Genomic DNA, 13,891 nt, shown 5'->3' on the forward strand with positions numbered 1-13,891 from the left:
CTTTTGGCTATTCCTCTGCTTGAGGGGTGCACTCTGGTTTTGGTGGGCTGCTGCCATGGGAACAGGCGGCTTTGGCCCTGGGTAAATGGAAATGAGCTTCTGGATTCCATTGTGGTAGGGGACAAATCCCCCTTGTCCTTTTCTACTCACTACAATTCGGGATCTGCCTCTTGCAATCACTGCAATGTGCAGCAGCCATGGGAGAAGGATAAGGGAGAACTGATTTGAACGGGAGACTGGAGACACTGGGAAGCCAGAGGTGACTTTCCCTCTTTAAAGGAAGAAAAGCCCCTGTTTTGCTTCCCAGTGTAGTGTCTTTGAACCATGAGCTGCTGCTTTCCCTCTGGAGCTGGTACCAGCCCTGTCTCTTATGGTATATGTCCTTTTTCCTCCCTTTTCTTCCCTGTTTCTATGCAGAGAAAGGCTGTCAAGCTTTTCAGGGAGGTGAGGATGGGGAAGAGGGAATAGCCACCAAAAATAGACGAGCAGATCTCGCTGTACCCCCCGTATCATCGCAGCTAGTGGGCTTTCAGTGGGGCTGTAAACATGTTTTGGTTGCTAGGTCTTGAATGGTGGCTATTTTTGGAGCCTGGACTCGAGATCGCTTCCCAACAGCGAGGCTGCTGTGCCACAGCTGACACCTCAATGTGCTGCAGATCCTGCTTTTAAACCAGATTCTTCTCAAGGTCATTTATGTGGTTTCTCTTCAAAGAGGACAGATGACACTGTCCTCTTCCCTTACCCTCTTTCCCATGTCCTTTATGTGTGGAGGAAGAATTATCCTACAACAGGGACATGCCCCTTTGTGCTGCTGCCTGAGGATGAGGTGGGAGGTAGAATACTCAGAGCAGAAGCCACAGAGCAATGCCTCAAGTGAGGCTTTCACTGACTCTCTTAAGTAAAACTAAGCTGGGCTGATGTGTGCGCACTCTGCAGCCGGGTCATGGGGGGCTTCTCATTGACCAGCACCCCCAGGGCCTTCTCCTCAGGCTGCTCTTCTGCTCCTCTCCTGAAGCCTTTGGATACTTGAGGCTTTATGAAGTGTCATAAAGGAGAAACATCTTTATTAATAAGACTGTTTGGGCCACTCCTGTTGCCCAACCTAATGGAGGGGCCATAATATTGAGTATCTTCTGCTAGGAGCAGGACTTTCCCTAGCCCTGCCTCCCCTCTCCACACCATTTCCCTGTTCATAAGTAACATGAATCATCACTGGGGTCCTAATTCCAATGCTCCAGTTACACATTGAGGCCATTTCCTCAAACAACCATTTGCTTTTGAAACCTCCCCTTAATTTACCAGTTTATTCCCTTTAAACTTGTGGCACTGAGGTGATGCTCAGGCAGCGTCCGAGAAACGCAGAGCCCACAACTTCCATGAGGCCAGAAGATGATTTTTCTTCTTTGTGGTTTATTGTATCCTCTTATCTTGTCATATAATAGAAATAATGTTTATGGCATTGAGGCCTCAGCATCACTTGGCATTTAACCAACCTCAAAAGCAGTTTATTGCTTTGTATACTCTGCTACCATGACCATTATCCCTTAAATCTCTATTGCCTTGTAATATACGAGGCAACAAATGGCTTCTGAGATTGGTTAAATGTGGAACTGAAGCTGAGGTGGGTTTTGTAGCTTGTATAATCCAAACGAATATAGATTATTCCTTTTATATGAGTCCTGGTATGGGGTGGGGGGGAAATGGCTCTTCTCTTGCTGAGAGGCTGTGAGCTCTCCTCATCACAGCTTAAGCTTTGGGATAGTCCTGGATGTGCGTGGTGCTGTGGTCACTCCATGGGATTTCCAGCCATGGAGTCATAACTGTTGGAAGTCTGAGCTATGATTTACACCCATGTATCTTCATCCCACATTCAGGAAGGGACCAGCTCCACTGGTGTGAGGAATGAGGCTTGTCCCTGTCCCTGCAGGTACATCAGTTGCAGAGTAACAGACTGAAGCAGGTAGGCAGGCACAGAGGAAGAAGTGCTCATGGCCCTTTGCTTTCAACAAAGCATCTTTAGTGTGATTTCAAAGGTTTGCTTTGTTCCCATCCTTCTCTCGTCCCTTTGTAAAGCAAAAGGGGAGGAAATACTCCCTGATGGAAGCTGCTAGGAGCCCCCTTTACTATTGGGATGTCTCAGCCCTGCTGGGACTTGCTGCCAGCCCTGGTCAGGACCACGCAGGACTCAACTGTGTTTGGTTTGAGTATGAGCATGTATGTAAAGAAATGGCTGTGCATTGATTTAACAGCCTCTGGAGATGTTGTTCCTGGAGCTGAGGAAGGGAAGCCAGAAAAACTGCCTAAGAAATTCCGGGTTCAACTTGAATCCTTGAGGAGCTCCAGCCTAACTGGCTGCCTGCTGTTAGAGCAGGCAGGAATGAAAATGGTTATTAAGCACAGTTATGATACCCTGGCCTCCAGTAGGAACTGTTACTGTCCTGGCACAGGAAATGAGTGGGACTGGACTTGGACACAGGCCTTTGTCCTAAAAAATTCAGGCTTCTAACATCCAATGATTCAATGAGGTAGGAAAGCTACTTCCCTGGAAAGCTGAGCCTTCTGTGGAGCAAGATGGGGAATGTCAGGCCCCAAAGCTGCATGTGAGGGTGCCAGGCCAAGAGCAGGACTCACAACTGCCCCTTCCAGGCTCACATGGATTGATGTTGAGTCTCAGCTCCAGGTGACACGACAACACAGTGGGGTTGGATGCTGCACCTCACCAGAGACCCAAGCTCAGGGCTGGCTCGCACCGGTGGCGCTTCCCATCTCATCTGATCTTGGAAGCTGAGCAGGCTCTATAATTCTGTGATCTCCAAGCGCATGCAGGTGGCTCCAGGCAGTGCCAAGACTTCCCAACATGCCCCAAAGCGTCGCTCCCTGTTGGGTTCGAGCTGTGGTGGATGCTTCCTCTCTCAATATTAAAATGAGAAATGGTGGATGTTAAGGATGGAGCAGGAATAAAACCCTGCCCTGAGCTTTGTATCAGCTCGGACACTGCGAGCACTTGTCTGTGTTAGCAATAGCATCATGTATGTGCCGTGTCCCTACTGCACCCGGATGATTTGAAGAGCTGAGCCATAAACTCCAGTTTCTTTTCAGGGTGTGAAATGGAAAGGAAAAGGCTGCAGCTCCGTGGTGAGGAATTCTGAGCTGTGTGCTCCTGCTTGCTTCACATCTGCAGCCTTTTTATAGGAAGCTGGAATGAAATCCTGCAGAGAACCATGTTGGGGAAAGGTCTGTCTATGGTTTTACAGGGAGGCAGGTTTCCAGAGTTCATTCTGGATTTCAAATGAAGGCCTCCCCAGCTGCAGTACCTGCACATCAAGCCCACAATGGCAGATGCTCCACAAATCTCAGTGCAGTTACAGGCTGTAATGGGTCCACATACAAGTAGTGTTTGGCTATAGTAACTCTTGAGGTTGTTAGCATGAAAAGAAGTGGATTAATCGGAATTGTAACTCATGTATTGTCAGCAGAGTGAAATGAGCTCTCCCACCTCTTGTTTGAAGGTAGGTTTTGGAGGCGGGGAGGGGGAAAGCTAATTTGGAATACTGAGAAGCTTGGGAAGGCATCTGAAAGCAGGAAACGTTTATTTTTTACACTCCTATAACTTAAAAACGGCCAAACCAATTTAAACCAAATTGGATAATAAAAAATATTGCTCCTGGGCTGAGCCCCTCTATGCCAAGTTCCAGCCTGGAATGAATTTTTATGGCCAAATTATAAAGCCCCTCGAAATGAAGGTTTAAAATGGAAATGTTGACAGACCTTTAACTACAAAAGCACTGTCATAGAAGTTCTTTTTTTTTTCCAAAATGGCTGTTTTAAAATATAATTAAGACTTAAATATTATTTAATAGCAGCATTTCCTGTAAGTTAAAAATCTTTATCATTCCACTGCCTGGGATTCATTGCCACTTCGGAGCGTGCCAGCTCTGCTTTGCATTTGGAGCACGTGTGTGAGCGCTGAACCCACACAGACACTTGTCTGTCAGATGGAAATGGCTCTGGACAACATTCCAGATTCCCCTCTTCTAAATAAGAGCCTGGATGCCAAAAGGACTCGCTGGACCCCTGCTCCGATCCCCTGACTCCGGGAAGGAGCAGCCACGTGAGGCTCTGCCAAAGCTCAGCTCCTGCTAACATGAAACTTCAGTGGGTTCATTCCTCATAGGAAAACCCATTTTCATCCCCTGGCTGCTGTGCTTTTAGCCTGATGGCTGCTTTGGTGTCCTCCCTGCACACTGAGGGCGCTTTGGAAAGCTGGAAACCAGCAGCCATGAGGAACTTGGGAGCTGCTTCCTTGCAGGAATAAAGGGAAAGGCTTCTCTTTTGCAAGGGCTTCCCACAAATTGCTGTCACAATTCCCGATGCCAGGCGATGGCTTTGTGCCATGGGGCAGGATGATGCTGAGAAGTTGTCATTCCCCCCTCATCATGAGGCTTGGTTTTCATCCCTGCTCCTTGGTTGCACTGCTGATTCCTCTATTATGCTGCCTTCCCTTCCACTCCCTCCCCATGTTTAAAAATACCCCTTGGTTGCTGCAGCATAGACGCAGGGTTGTTGCAACACCCTCTTCCTGCTCTGGCACATGGAAGTGGAACTGGGAACAGTGTCCTCTCCTTTCCTGCTGGATTTCTTGCGCTCTCCTTCCTGGCAGGTGAATAAGCTTTAACCCTGCTGCCAGATGCCTTCTTTGGGCAGCCTTTGGTATGGGATGCTGAGAGCAGGGTGCAGAAACCCCTGAGATCTTCACCTAAATGGTTGGGTGCTCCTCTTCTTCCTCACCCTTCTGCAGCCACATGTGAAGGGCTGGGGGTGTGAAAGCAGCTTTTCCCTTCTAGCAGGGTCCCAGCCACAAGCTGGGACATCCAGCCCTAAGGCTGTTCTATTTTAAAGAGCAAGATTTACCCAGGAATCGTTATTCCATGTATTTCAAGCTGTTGGTGTGTTGTCCTTCTGTGTGTCCTTCTGCTTCATGGATAGCACTAGGATTTGACTGGGAAAAGGTCTCTGGACATGCTTGAGAAGGCTCTGCTGTGTGTTTGATGAGAAACCTCCCAGGTTTGGTGGTCAAAATGGATCTGTGGGTTTTCTGTGTGTGAAGTAACTGCTTTGAGCACAAACTGGTTTAAGGTGTAGAGATCAATAACTTCAACTCATGTTAGTTCCCCCCTAGTCTGGATTTTCTTAGGAGCATCTGGGCTGTGACTTTAGCTTCCTACTCTGGAGGTACAGTGAGGTTTGGTGATGGCCTTTACATTCCTGCCCCAGGGCTGCTCTAGACCAAGCCCCCATTAGGATTTGTGAGCCAGATTGGCCACTGCAGCAATGAAAATGAAGAAATAGCACCTTTGGATTTGACGAAACAGCTGCATTGTTTCCCCTCCTTTATCATCTGAGACATGCTGTGCCAAGGCTGCAGAATACCTGAATAACACCTTCAAATCTGCAGGAAGCAGCATTAATGCAGGGCTTGTCAGAGAAGATGTAACCGGAGGATGCTCTGTGCATGCCGGCCACCGCATCCGCACGCTCTGCAGTCGTTCATTAGCATCCTTGTTCATTTTGGCATAAAACTGGAGTATATGAAGCGGCACACAACTAGTAAACCTATTTCATGGGGCAATAGAAGAGCCAGTAATGGATCTAATTGCCCTTTTGGAGCCCCTCTATAGTCCCAAAGGATTCTTCAAGCCCTCACAAATCACAGCAGAAACGCAGCTCTTGCTGAGCTGCGGTGCTGGGGAAGGGGTGTTGGGGGGGTCCTGGGTGAAGGGACCCATCCTGCCCTCAGAGCAGCAGCCCTGTTCTCTTCAGAGCTGCTTAAAAACTGCCTTTTAACCTTCCTTGTTTTGGAGGAAGGGCGCTGAGGAGCATTGCGCCTGATTTCCAGGGAAAGCTGGGCTGTTAAACCATCTGCTCTTTGATAGGTGGCTTGCAGACTCAGCAGCTATAAATGTATATTTAGGGAGAGAGTGCACACTAGGATATGTTCTTATATAGTCTCATATGTGCATCTACATATATATTTATATGAATATGAACATATTATATGAATATTAGCCATTAGAATCATGGAATGGTTTGGGTTGAAGGGCCTTGAACACTTCCAGGGATGGGGCAGCCACAGCTCCTCTGGGCAACCCATTCCAGTGTCCCACCACCATCATAGTAAAGAATTTCTTCCATATATCTAATCTCAATCTCCACCTTTTCAGTTTAAAGCCATTCCCTCTTGTCCTGTCGCTATGTGCCCATATTAGAAGTCCCTCTCCACTATTAGGAATAAGTTATTCACAATGAGGGTTTCGCTTTTCCTGGGAACATGATCAGGGCTGCAAAAATACCCCCAAATGAACCCGTGCGCTCACATGGAATGGTTCCTTCCCTTTTTGCTTTAAGGGAGTTCCCCAATCACAGTTTCTGCTGGGACCGAACTAATCTCAGCCCTTATCTACAGCTCTTGCTCTATATCAGTATCAGTAATGCAAACTGCATGTGCTGCTAGCACAGAGCCGTAAATTAAGCCAGGCTTTTATTAACTTGCAGTTAGACTGATCTCAAAGCTTGCTTGTGGTCCTGAGCTTAACAGGAGCAGAGGGCTGTCGGTGGCTGCTTTCTCCTATAGCTGGCACCATCATGCTGACTGTGGCTTGGGAGTTTAACCTCGTGTGAGCTGATCCTGATCCATCCATACTAGAGGGCAGGAACCATCCCTCATCAAGCAGATGAGAGCAGGGCACTGGATTTGGAGGTGGTAGAGGGAGGAGGGCTGATTGGGAAAGGAGGGAGGTCTTAAGATACAATCGAAACCTGTCTTACCCTCAGGAATGGGCTTTTCTTCCTCTTTTGAGCTCTGATTTGCTTTCTTGGCCAGTAAAATATTTCCTTATTTAAAAGCAGTCTTTTAAACATAAGGCTGTTTGGTTTTGTGGGGGTTTTAGTTGTCATTCAAAGCCTCACTTACTACCTGTCAGCTTTGTGTGGTACTGCATGAATTACTCCCCAAGCATGGCTGCAGCACGGAGCTTTAACATCATGCCAGAGAATCACAGAATGCTTTGGGTTGGAAAAGACCTTAAGATCATCTGTTTCCAACCCCTGCCACGGGCAGGGATACCTCTCACTATCACGCATACACTTGGTTTTCAAAGAGGTGCAGGAGTTTTCAGCGTGTTGTTATTTGATTCTTGCACAAAATCCAATCAAGTGGCTGCTTGAGGATTAAAAAAGCAAGTATGGCGACCCTTCCATCTCCTTCCCAGCAAAACCGATGCTGAGGAGGATGCTTTAGGTTGCAAGGAGAAGGGGCAGGAGTGTTTTCCTCCTGCTGCTGAGCCCCTGCATGGAGATAGATGTTAGTAACCAACACCATGACCTGGTTCTATTTCACTACCTAAATAACCAGTGGGTTTCTCTTTTCCTGAGCCCACTTCCCCTGTTCCACCCTCTCATCCTAGAAGGACACAACCGAGCTTTGCAGAGGCACCGGGGGGCGGGCCGAGCCGGCTCTTGCCCGTTGGAAAGGCAGCTCAAATCCTCTCTTTTTGTCCCAGGGATGCTCTCGTTGGGCTGGGAACGGGCTTTGTTGGCTGGAAGAGGCCGCTCCGCCCCTCTGCGGCAGCGGGCGGGCGATCCATGCGGCTCTTCCCGGCCGCCGCGGTGCTGCCAGAGAGCGGGCAAACGGGAGATGCGGTGTCCTTAGACGCTAGGTAGGGAGAAAACACCCCCCTGAGCATCTCATTGCTGAAGAGCAGGGTGGAAAAACGTCTTTAACCTGAAATTTCAAGTCGTTTGTAGAGATTTCAGGTGAGAGCTGAGCTCAAAAGCGGAGCTGCTCATAGAGGGGTTTCTAATAGTGCCTTTTTGAAGCATTTGGTGGGGGATTTGGACTGACATTTCCCTCCGTGGTTGCTGCTTTGCATGAGAACCTTCCTTAAAGAGTCAGCTCTTGGGTTGAGGTGTAAAAGCTCACAATAAATACGTTTATTTGTGGATTATATATATATATATATATTATAATATATACTATATAATAATATAATATATATATACATAGAGAGAGAAAGGGTGGATTCGCCAGGCAGCCACTGTGTTATCCTGCTGCCGTGGGGGTTGTGATGCTGTAGCCACACAAAGGGCTGGTGTTTGCATGTCAAAAAGAGAATAAACCCCCACTTTTGGGGCTTTTCCTTCTCTGTGGATAAAGAACGAGGCACGAGGGTGATCTGCATCAGTCCCTTTGTGTGCAGGAGGCAGCAAGCAGGGACTTGCTCATTGCCACCCTTGTGTGAGTGGAGCCGGGCTGGAGGAATTGAGGCTAAAGCAGGGCCTGGGTGGGAGAGGAAAGGGCTGAGCTCTTGGTACCAGCCCTACAAATCTCCTGCCGTAATACATCTGAGGAGGAGCATCGTGTTTAGTTAACACCTGCTTAATGCTAGGAGCAGAGAAACAGCTCCACCACTTCCAAGCACTCGGAGCAGCTGTTTTCCTCAAATAATTTCTTTTATATATGCTGGATTAAAACAATAAAACCATTAAAGTCCTCAAATTCCCCCTGAGAGTAAACATGTAGACAATAAAGAGCTGTGTGTGTATAGAGGGGATGGGGTGGGAGAGTTCTGCAGCGCAGCAAAACAAGCTGTCAATTCATCTCGGCACTAAAGGCTGCAAATGAAACCGGTCCATCAAGTGAAGTTCTTGCAGAAGGTTGAGCAGGGCAGGGCAGAGATTTGGGGGCTGCTGAACTAGTTCAGGTTGTTGGTAAATGGGAAATGCATCTTATGTAGCAGTTAGGCAGAAAGGGGGGGCTTCCTTTGGGGGTCAGTCAAATAGCTGACAGCAATTCAAAGCATCGCTTCTGTTTATCTGCTTAAAGCTCCTTAATGTGGCTTCAGCTGCACTAAAACTCAGTTATAAGAATAGATATTACAAGGACTGGATTTAAAGCCATCTAAGCTAGGCTTAAAGAGCAGATCATGCCTCTGCTGCCTTGCTTGTGTGTGTCTTGCTGGCTCATTGCTATAGTACCTTTATGCTTCTACCTTCCCCACCGCTTCAGCTACCCTAGACATCTGCAGAGCCAGTGCTGAGGATACAGTGCGAGTGCCTCATGGCACAGCATCGCTTTGACGTCTTCATTCTGGCTTCTGCCCTTAGAAAAAGCTGCTAACTCACCTCCTCACTGGGGTCTTAATCCAGGCTTTTGTTCCTGAGGCTGGGGGAGGTGTTTCCTGCACACGTTTTTGGTATTAAACCCACTTTGTGCTTGCTGGGGTAGCTGGGCTCCTTTTTAAGAGGCTTACGTGCTGCTTGCTATAAACCTCCAGCCATTTGTGAGCTTTAGAAGAGAATTTCAATGCCCTTTGCTTTGCCTGCACGTGAAATTTTATGTCCTGCAGCCCGGAATGGGGGGCAGCAAAATGGGAAGGACCCAAAAGATGCGAATCCAGTGATTTTTGGTGACCTCAGCTGTGTATTTCCACATCGCTGAATCATCACCCCGTTGGCGCGGGGCGGGGGGGGGGGATCTGTGCCTGCGAGGCTGTAGATCAAACACAGTGGGGAAAAGCTGATGGCAAAGCTGCTTGTATTACATTGCTTCTATCTCATCTTCATTTTGCTTGCACTTTAAGGGTTTATCCACTTTATTAAGGGCTGCAGGTGGAAAGGGATGTTAAAAGGGTATATACAGGAGGCAATTAGAAGTGAGGGAGAGCCCTCGGCTGGTGTGAAACGGAGCTGGGCGCTCAATCCAGGCACAGAAAGGCTTTTGCTGGGGGTTTGGTTGGGTCTGGAGGGCTGGGAGTGGGTTAATGCACTCCTGGATATAATCCTGGGGTGTAGATGGCCCTGTTGTGAGCTCTGTCATCGCAGGGGTTGTGAGATGTGTGGAAATGAATGTGAGAAGAGCAGGACTTCCCTATGAGGATAGTGGGCCACTGGAATGGGTTCAATAGAGAAGCTGCGCCTGTCCCATCCCTGGCAGTGTTGAAGGCCAGGTTGGACAGGGCTTGGAGCAAGCTGCTCTAGTGTGTGGTGTCCCTGCCCATGGCAGAGGGCTGGAACTGAATGAGCTTTAAGGTCCCTTCCAAACCAAACCATTCCATGATTCTATATATCTAATCTAAATCTCGCCTCTATGTTCATATAATGATGAACTAGATAAGCTTTAAGGTCTCTTCCCAGCCTAACAGGTCTGTGATTCCCCATGAACCTGATGTGACTTGCTGGGGCAAACCTGGCACTGCTTGAAGGTCGGTGCTGTTGCCTAATGATTGCAGCTGATTTGGGGTGGGAAAAACAGGCTCCAGAGCCTGAGTGCAGGAGATGCTCCTGGTGGAGGCTGGAGTCAGGCAAAGAGCTTGGAGTTAGAGCCCTCTGCAATAGAAACCAATAAATCCTGAGCGAGAAGAGGGTCACTGAGAACCTCATCAGGGTGGGAGCAGCAGCGCCGCGTTAATATGCCCATAAATCTACCTGTTACGATAAACCAGGTGGCTCTTCCAAGAGGCAAAAAGAGTCAAGCGCCAGGAATTGAAGGGGTTTTTTTGCTGCCTATCTGCTTTTAAAAGCTTAATTATGGTGCTGAGCTGACACCTGACAACTTATCATGGGCCTTATAAAAGACAGGGCTGGGGTTTGTGGCTGTATCTGGGAAGCAGGGGCAGAAAAAAGAGGGAAGGAGCTGTGTGCATTGACCAAAAGCGCCATGTGGGGAGGCACAAAGAAAGGATGCATGGCCTTGGGGAGATGGTTGTGGGAAGCTGGTTGTGCTTTAAAGGCTGCTTGGAATAAAGAAGGTGAAGGGAGGTAGAGAATGGAAATTGTGCCTTAGGATAAGATGTGGAGCTCTGTGAATAAGGGTGGATGGGAAGGGATGCGAGGGCAGGAATGGCTTTAGCCTGGTGGGAATCACTGCAGGGGTTTGGTGGATTCCTCGGTTTCTCATTTCACATCTTGTACTGGGATAGATGTGGAGACAGGAGCTGGTCAAAGCCATCCCCACTGAGCACTTGTGCCTCTCACTGTAGACAGAGCAACCTGCTCTAGTGGAAGGTGTCCCTGCCATGGCAGGGGTTGGAATTGGATGAGCTTTAAGGTCCCTTCATCCCAAACTATTCCACGATTCTATGGCTAAGTCAGTTATGTGGGTCTGCACTTCCTTACACCGTGTTCTTTCCAACTAACAAATGCCACCTTTAAAGGGGGGAAAACCCCCAAACCACTTGAATTCTGTCTTCATTTAACATGCTGCTCTCACCAGACTTGCTGTTGGAGAGGTGCACGCTCAGGCCCACAAAACCCACCCCTGTTTTCAGGTGGTGGAGCCTCGCACACCATGAATGGGTGGGCACATACCCAATATCACAAATGAATTGAAGGAAATCAACCTTCCAGTGCATTAAAAACCTGAATGGGGACCGTGGCATCCTTTTCCTAATTGTAGTGGTGTTCAGGGGTCAAGGCTGAGTCACGGAGGCACTTCCAAGCTTCAGCACAATGAGAGCTTCCAAGTACTGGCACAATGAGAGCTATTTCCCATTGGAACTAACTTTTCCTTTAGGGTCAGCTTTCTCGTACCCCTGAAACAATAGTGCAGCAGCGAGAAGATCCTCTTAGCCTGGTGCAGGCATCTTCTGAGCGGACAACCCTCAAACCTCTCAGATGAGACCAAATTTAACCTCCCTTCTCCTTAACCCCTGAGAATTAGCTTTGGGAATGATAGTAAAGGGCTTGGATTGGAGTTGAGGCTGTTTGGAGCAGAATCCACTGCTGGAATCCTGCTTTCCCAGCACTGCTTTCTCTTCCTGGGTAAGTACAGAAAGGGAGATTTCACCATCCCGTGCATGGGCACAGCAGATCCCTGCAGCTCTGCTGTGCTGCTTGAGGACCCAGCCACACACCCTTGCTCCCACAGAGCTGCATTGGGTACCTAAGACCCAAGTGAGATTCGGATCTTGCTTTAGGCTCAGTCCTGCTGGCTCCAACCCCTCCGTTGCTCTGTACCTCCATTTTCAAGCTCACTGATAGCACTGGGGCAGCATCCCCAGGCTGCTTCCATGACTTGGCAGGGAGCAGGGGAGCGGGAATAGCCCATACCATGGAGTTGCCAAAGCCTCTCCTTGCCCGTGCGGCACTGACAGGCTTGGCCACCATCCAGAGGCGGTTTAAGATCCCGGTGCAGCCTCCCCCAGCACAAACCCACAGCCCTGCAGGCAAATCCATCCACTCCAGGTTGGGGTTGAATGAGTTTTACACGTTACATTCTTGTTTCTAAGGGTATGCGGGGAAGGAGGCTCCTGTTCTGCTGCTCTTTGCACTCTGAATCCTCTCGCATGCAGCCGCGTGCGGGGCTAATGCTGTTTGCAGAGAAGGAGGGTTTTTGCTCCCACATTCTTCATTCAGGAGCTGTGGAGTGTTCAGGGCAGGAAGAGTGACTCATTTGGTAAACAGCAGAGCCACACAGGGGGAGGCAGGAGCCCAGATTGGGTTTCTGTGGTAGATCTGAAGCCTTTTGGGGGGGGAATTCTTTGTTTGGTTTCCCTTCTTTTTTCCCCCTTCCTTCTCTACCACCACCCCAGGGGCTCAGGATCCTTGCTCTGCATCACACCCACGAATAACCCAGCTGCATAATTCACCCTTTTCTTCCCTCAATGCCACACAACTTCCTAACCCAGCTCAGCCCCAGCTGAGCAGTAGGGCAGGGCAGGAATTCCCCTTAGCCCCAGCTCCCGTGCCTCTGCCTGCTTTCCTTAGGCTCTATCCCCCAGCTCCTGTGATGGGAAGAGACGCTGAGCTCCTAATGAATCACTGAGCTCCCACACTTGAAATACTCTCAGGGCAACGCAGCTGTAATTGCCTTTGTTAATGTATATTCTTTATTTTCCTGCAGTGCTTCTCACATGGCTCCTGGTACTTGTGTGCGCAGTCGGCTCCCTCTTCCCTAACGCCCTCATGAAGGATTGTGCCTTTTTTCCCCCCTTTTATTTGCTCTGTCTGGTAGGTAGGGGAAGAATTGATGGCTTGCCCAAGGTCACACTGCAAACCTGCGCTGCTGCTGCTGGGATTCGAGCCGGGGATGTAATAATGATTCACATCCACATTGGAGCGATCTGGGGGTTCCCATGGGGCCGGCGCGAATCCATCGGCACAAGCTGTGGAGTCGCTGACGTTGTGCAGCTCCACCTCCTCACTCACCTCCCTTAATTACCGCTGTGCCTCTCCTCTTAACTTATGTGGCAGCAGTAATTAATACATGGGTTTTAATAACCTTCACTTGCCTCCAAACAAGCCTAAAAACCGCTCCACCGTGTGGAAGGAAATAATTACAACAACGGCTCTAAGCGAGCGCTGCCGGCGCGTGTGACCTCGGGCAGCTCCCTGCATCCATGCTCTGAGTCTGGCTGCAGAGAGCTGCTGCTGCCACGATGGAGCTGCCCACGGAGAGCTCAGGAGGAGCAGACTTGGCTCCTCGAGGTGTCCATCCCCTTCGAGCATCGCTCGAGCACTGCAGGAGGATAGCGGTGTCTTAGCAAACCCTGCTTGCTCTCCCGTTGAGATTTAGGAGCTTGATGTTCCCAGCTCAGGTTTGAATCCTGGGGTTTGGGCTGTAATTCCTGATGGAGTGGTGCCTCTGAGGCACTGAGGGCTCTTTGTCTATGGGACCAGGTGTACTTAGGACAAAATCAGGGGCTGCCTTCTCCCTGGGTGCTCCATAAACCGCCTCAGCCATCTGCTGTTTGCCTACATATGCCCCTTTAAAGAGGAGAGAAGGTTGGTTCACGGTCCTTTGGTGCACTGCAGCGGAATTCCTCAGTAGCTGGAGATGGCTTTGATGGGAAAAGCACTTGGTGTCCAACCCGTGTTAAATCCCAGTGGGATAAAT

General features: G+C 49.2%; 1 protein-coding gene across 3 annotated transcripts in view; it reads left to right on the forward strand.

Moving 5' to 3' along the window:
• The window catches only part of LOC136003834 (cyclic AMP-dependent transcription factor ATF-7), a 66,466-nt gene that overhangs the window by 21,213 nt on the left and 31,362 nt on the right, over positions 1 to 13,891 (forward strand). The gene's annotated exons all lie outside the window — the stretch shown is intronic.

This window comes from Lathamus discolor, chromosome 23, assembly GCF_037157495.1.
Source record: "Lathamus discolor isolate bLatDis1 chromosome 23, bLatDis1.hap1, whole genome shotgun sequence".
Taxonomy (NCBI): domain Eukaryota; kingdom Metazoa; phylum Chordata; class Aves; order Psittaciformes; family Psittacidae; genus Lathamus; species Lathamus discolor.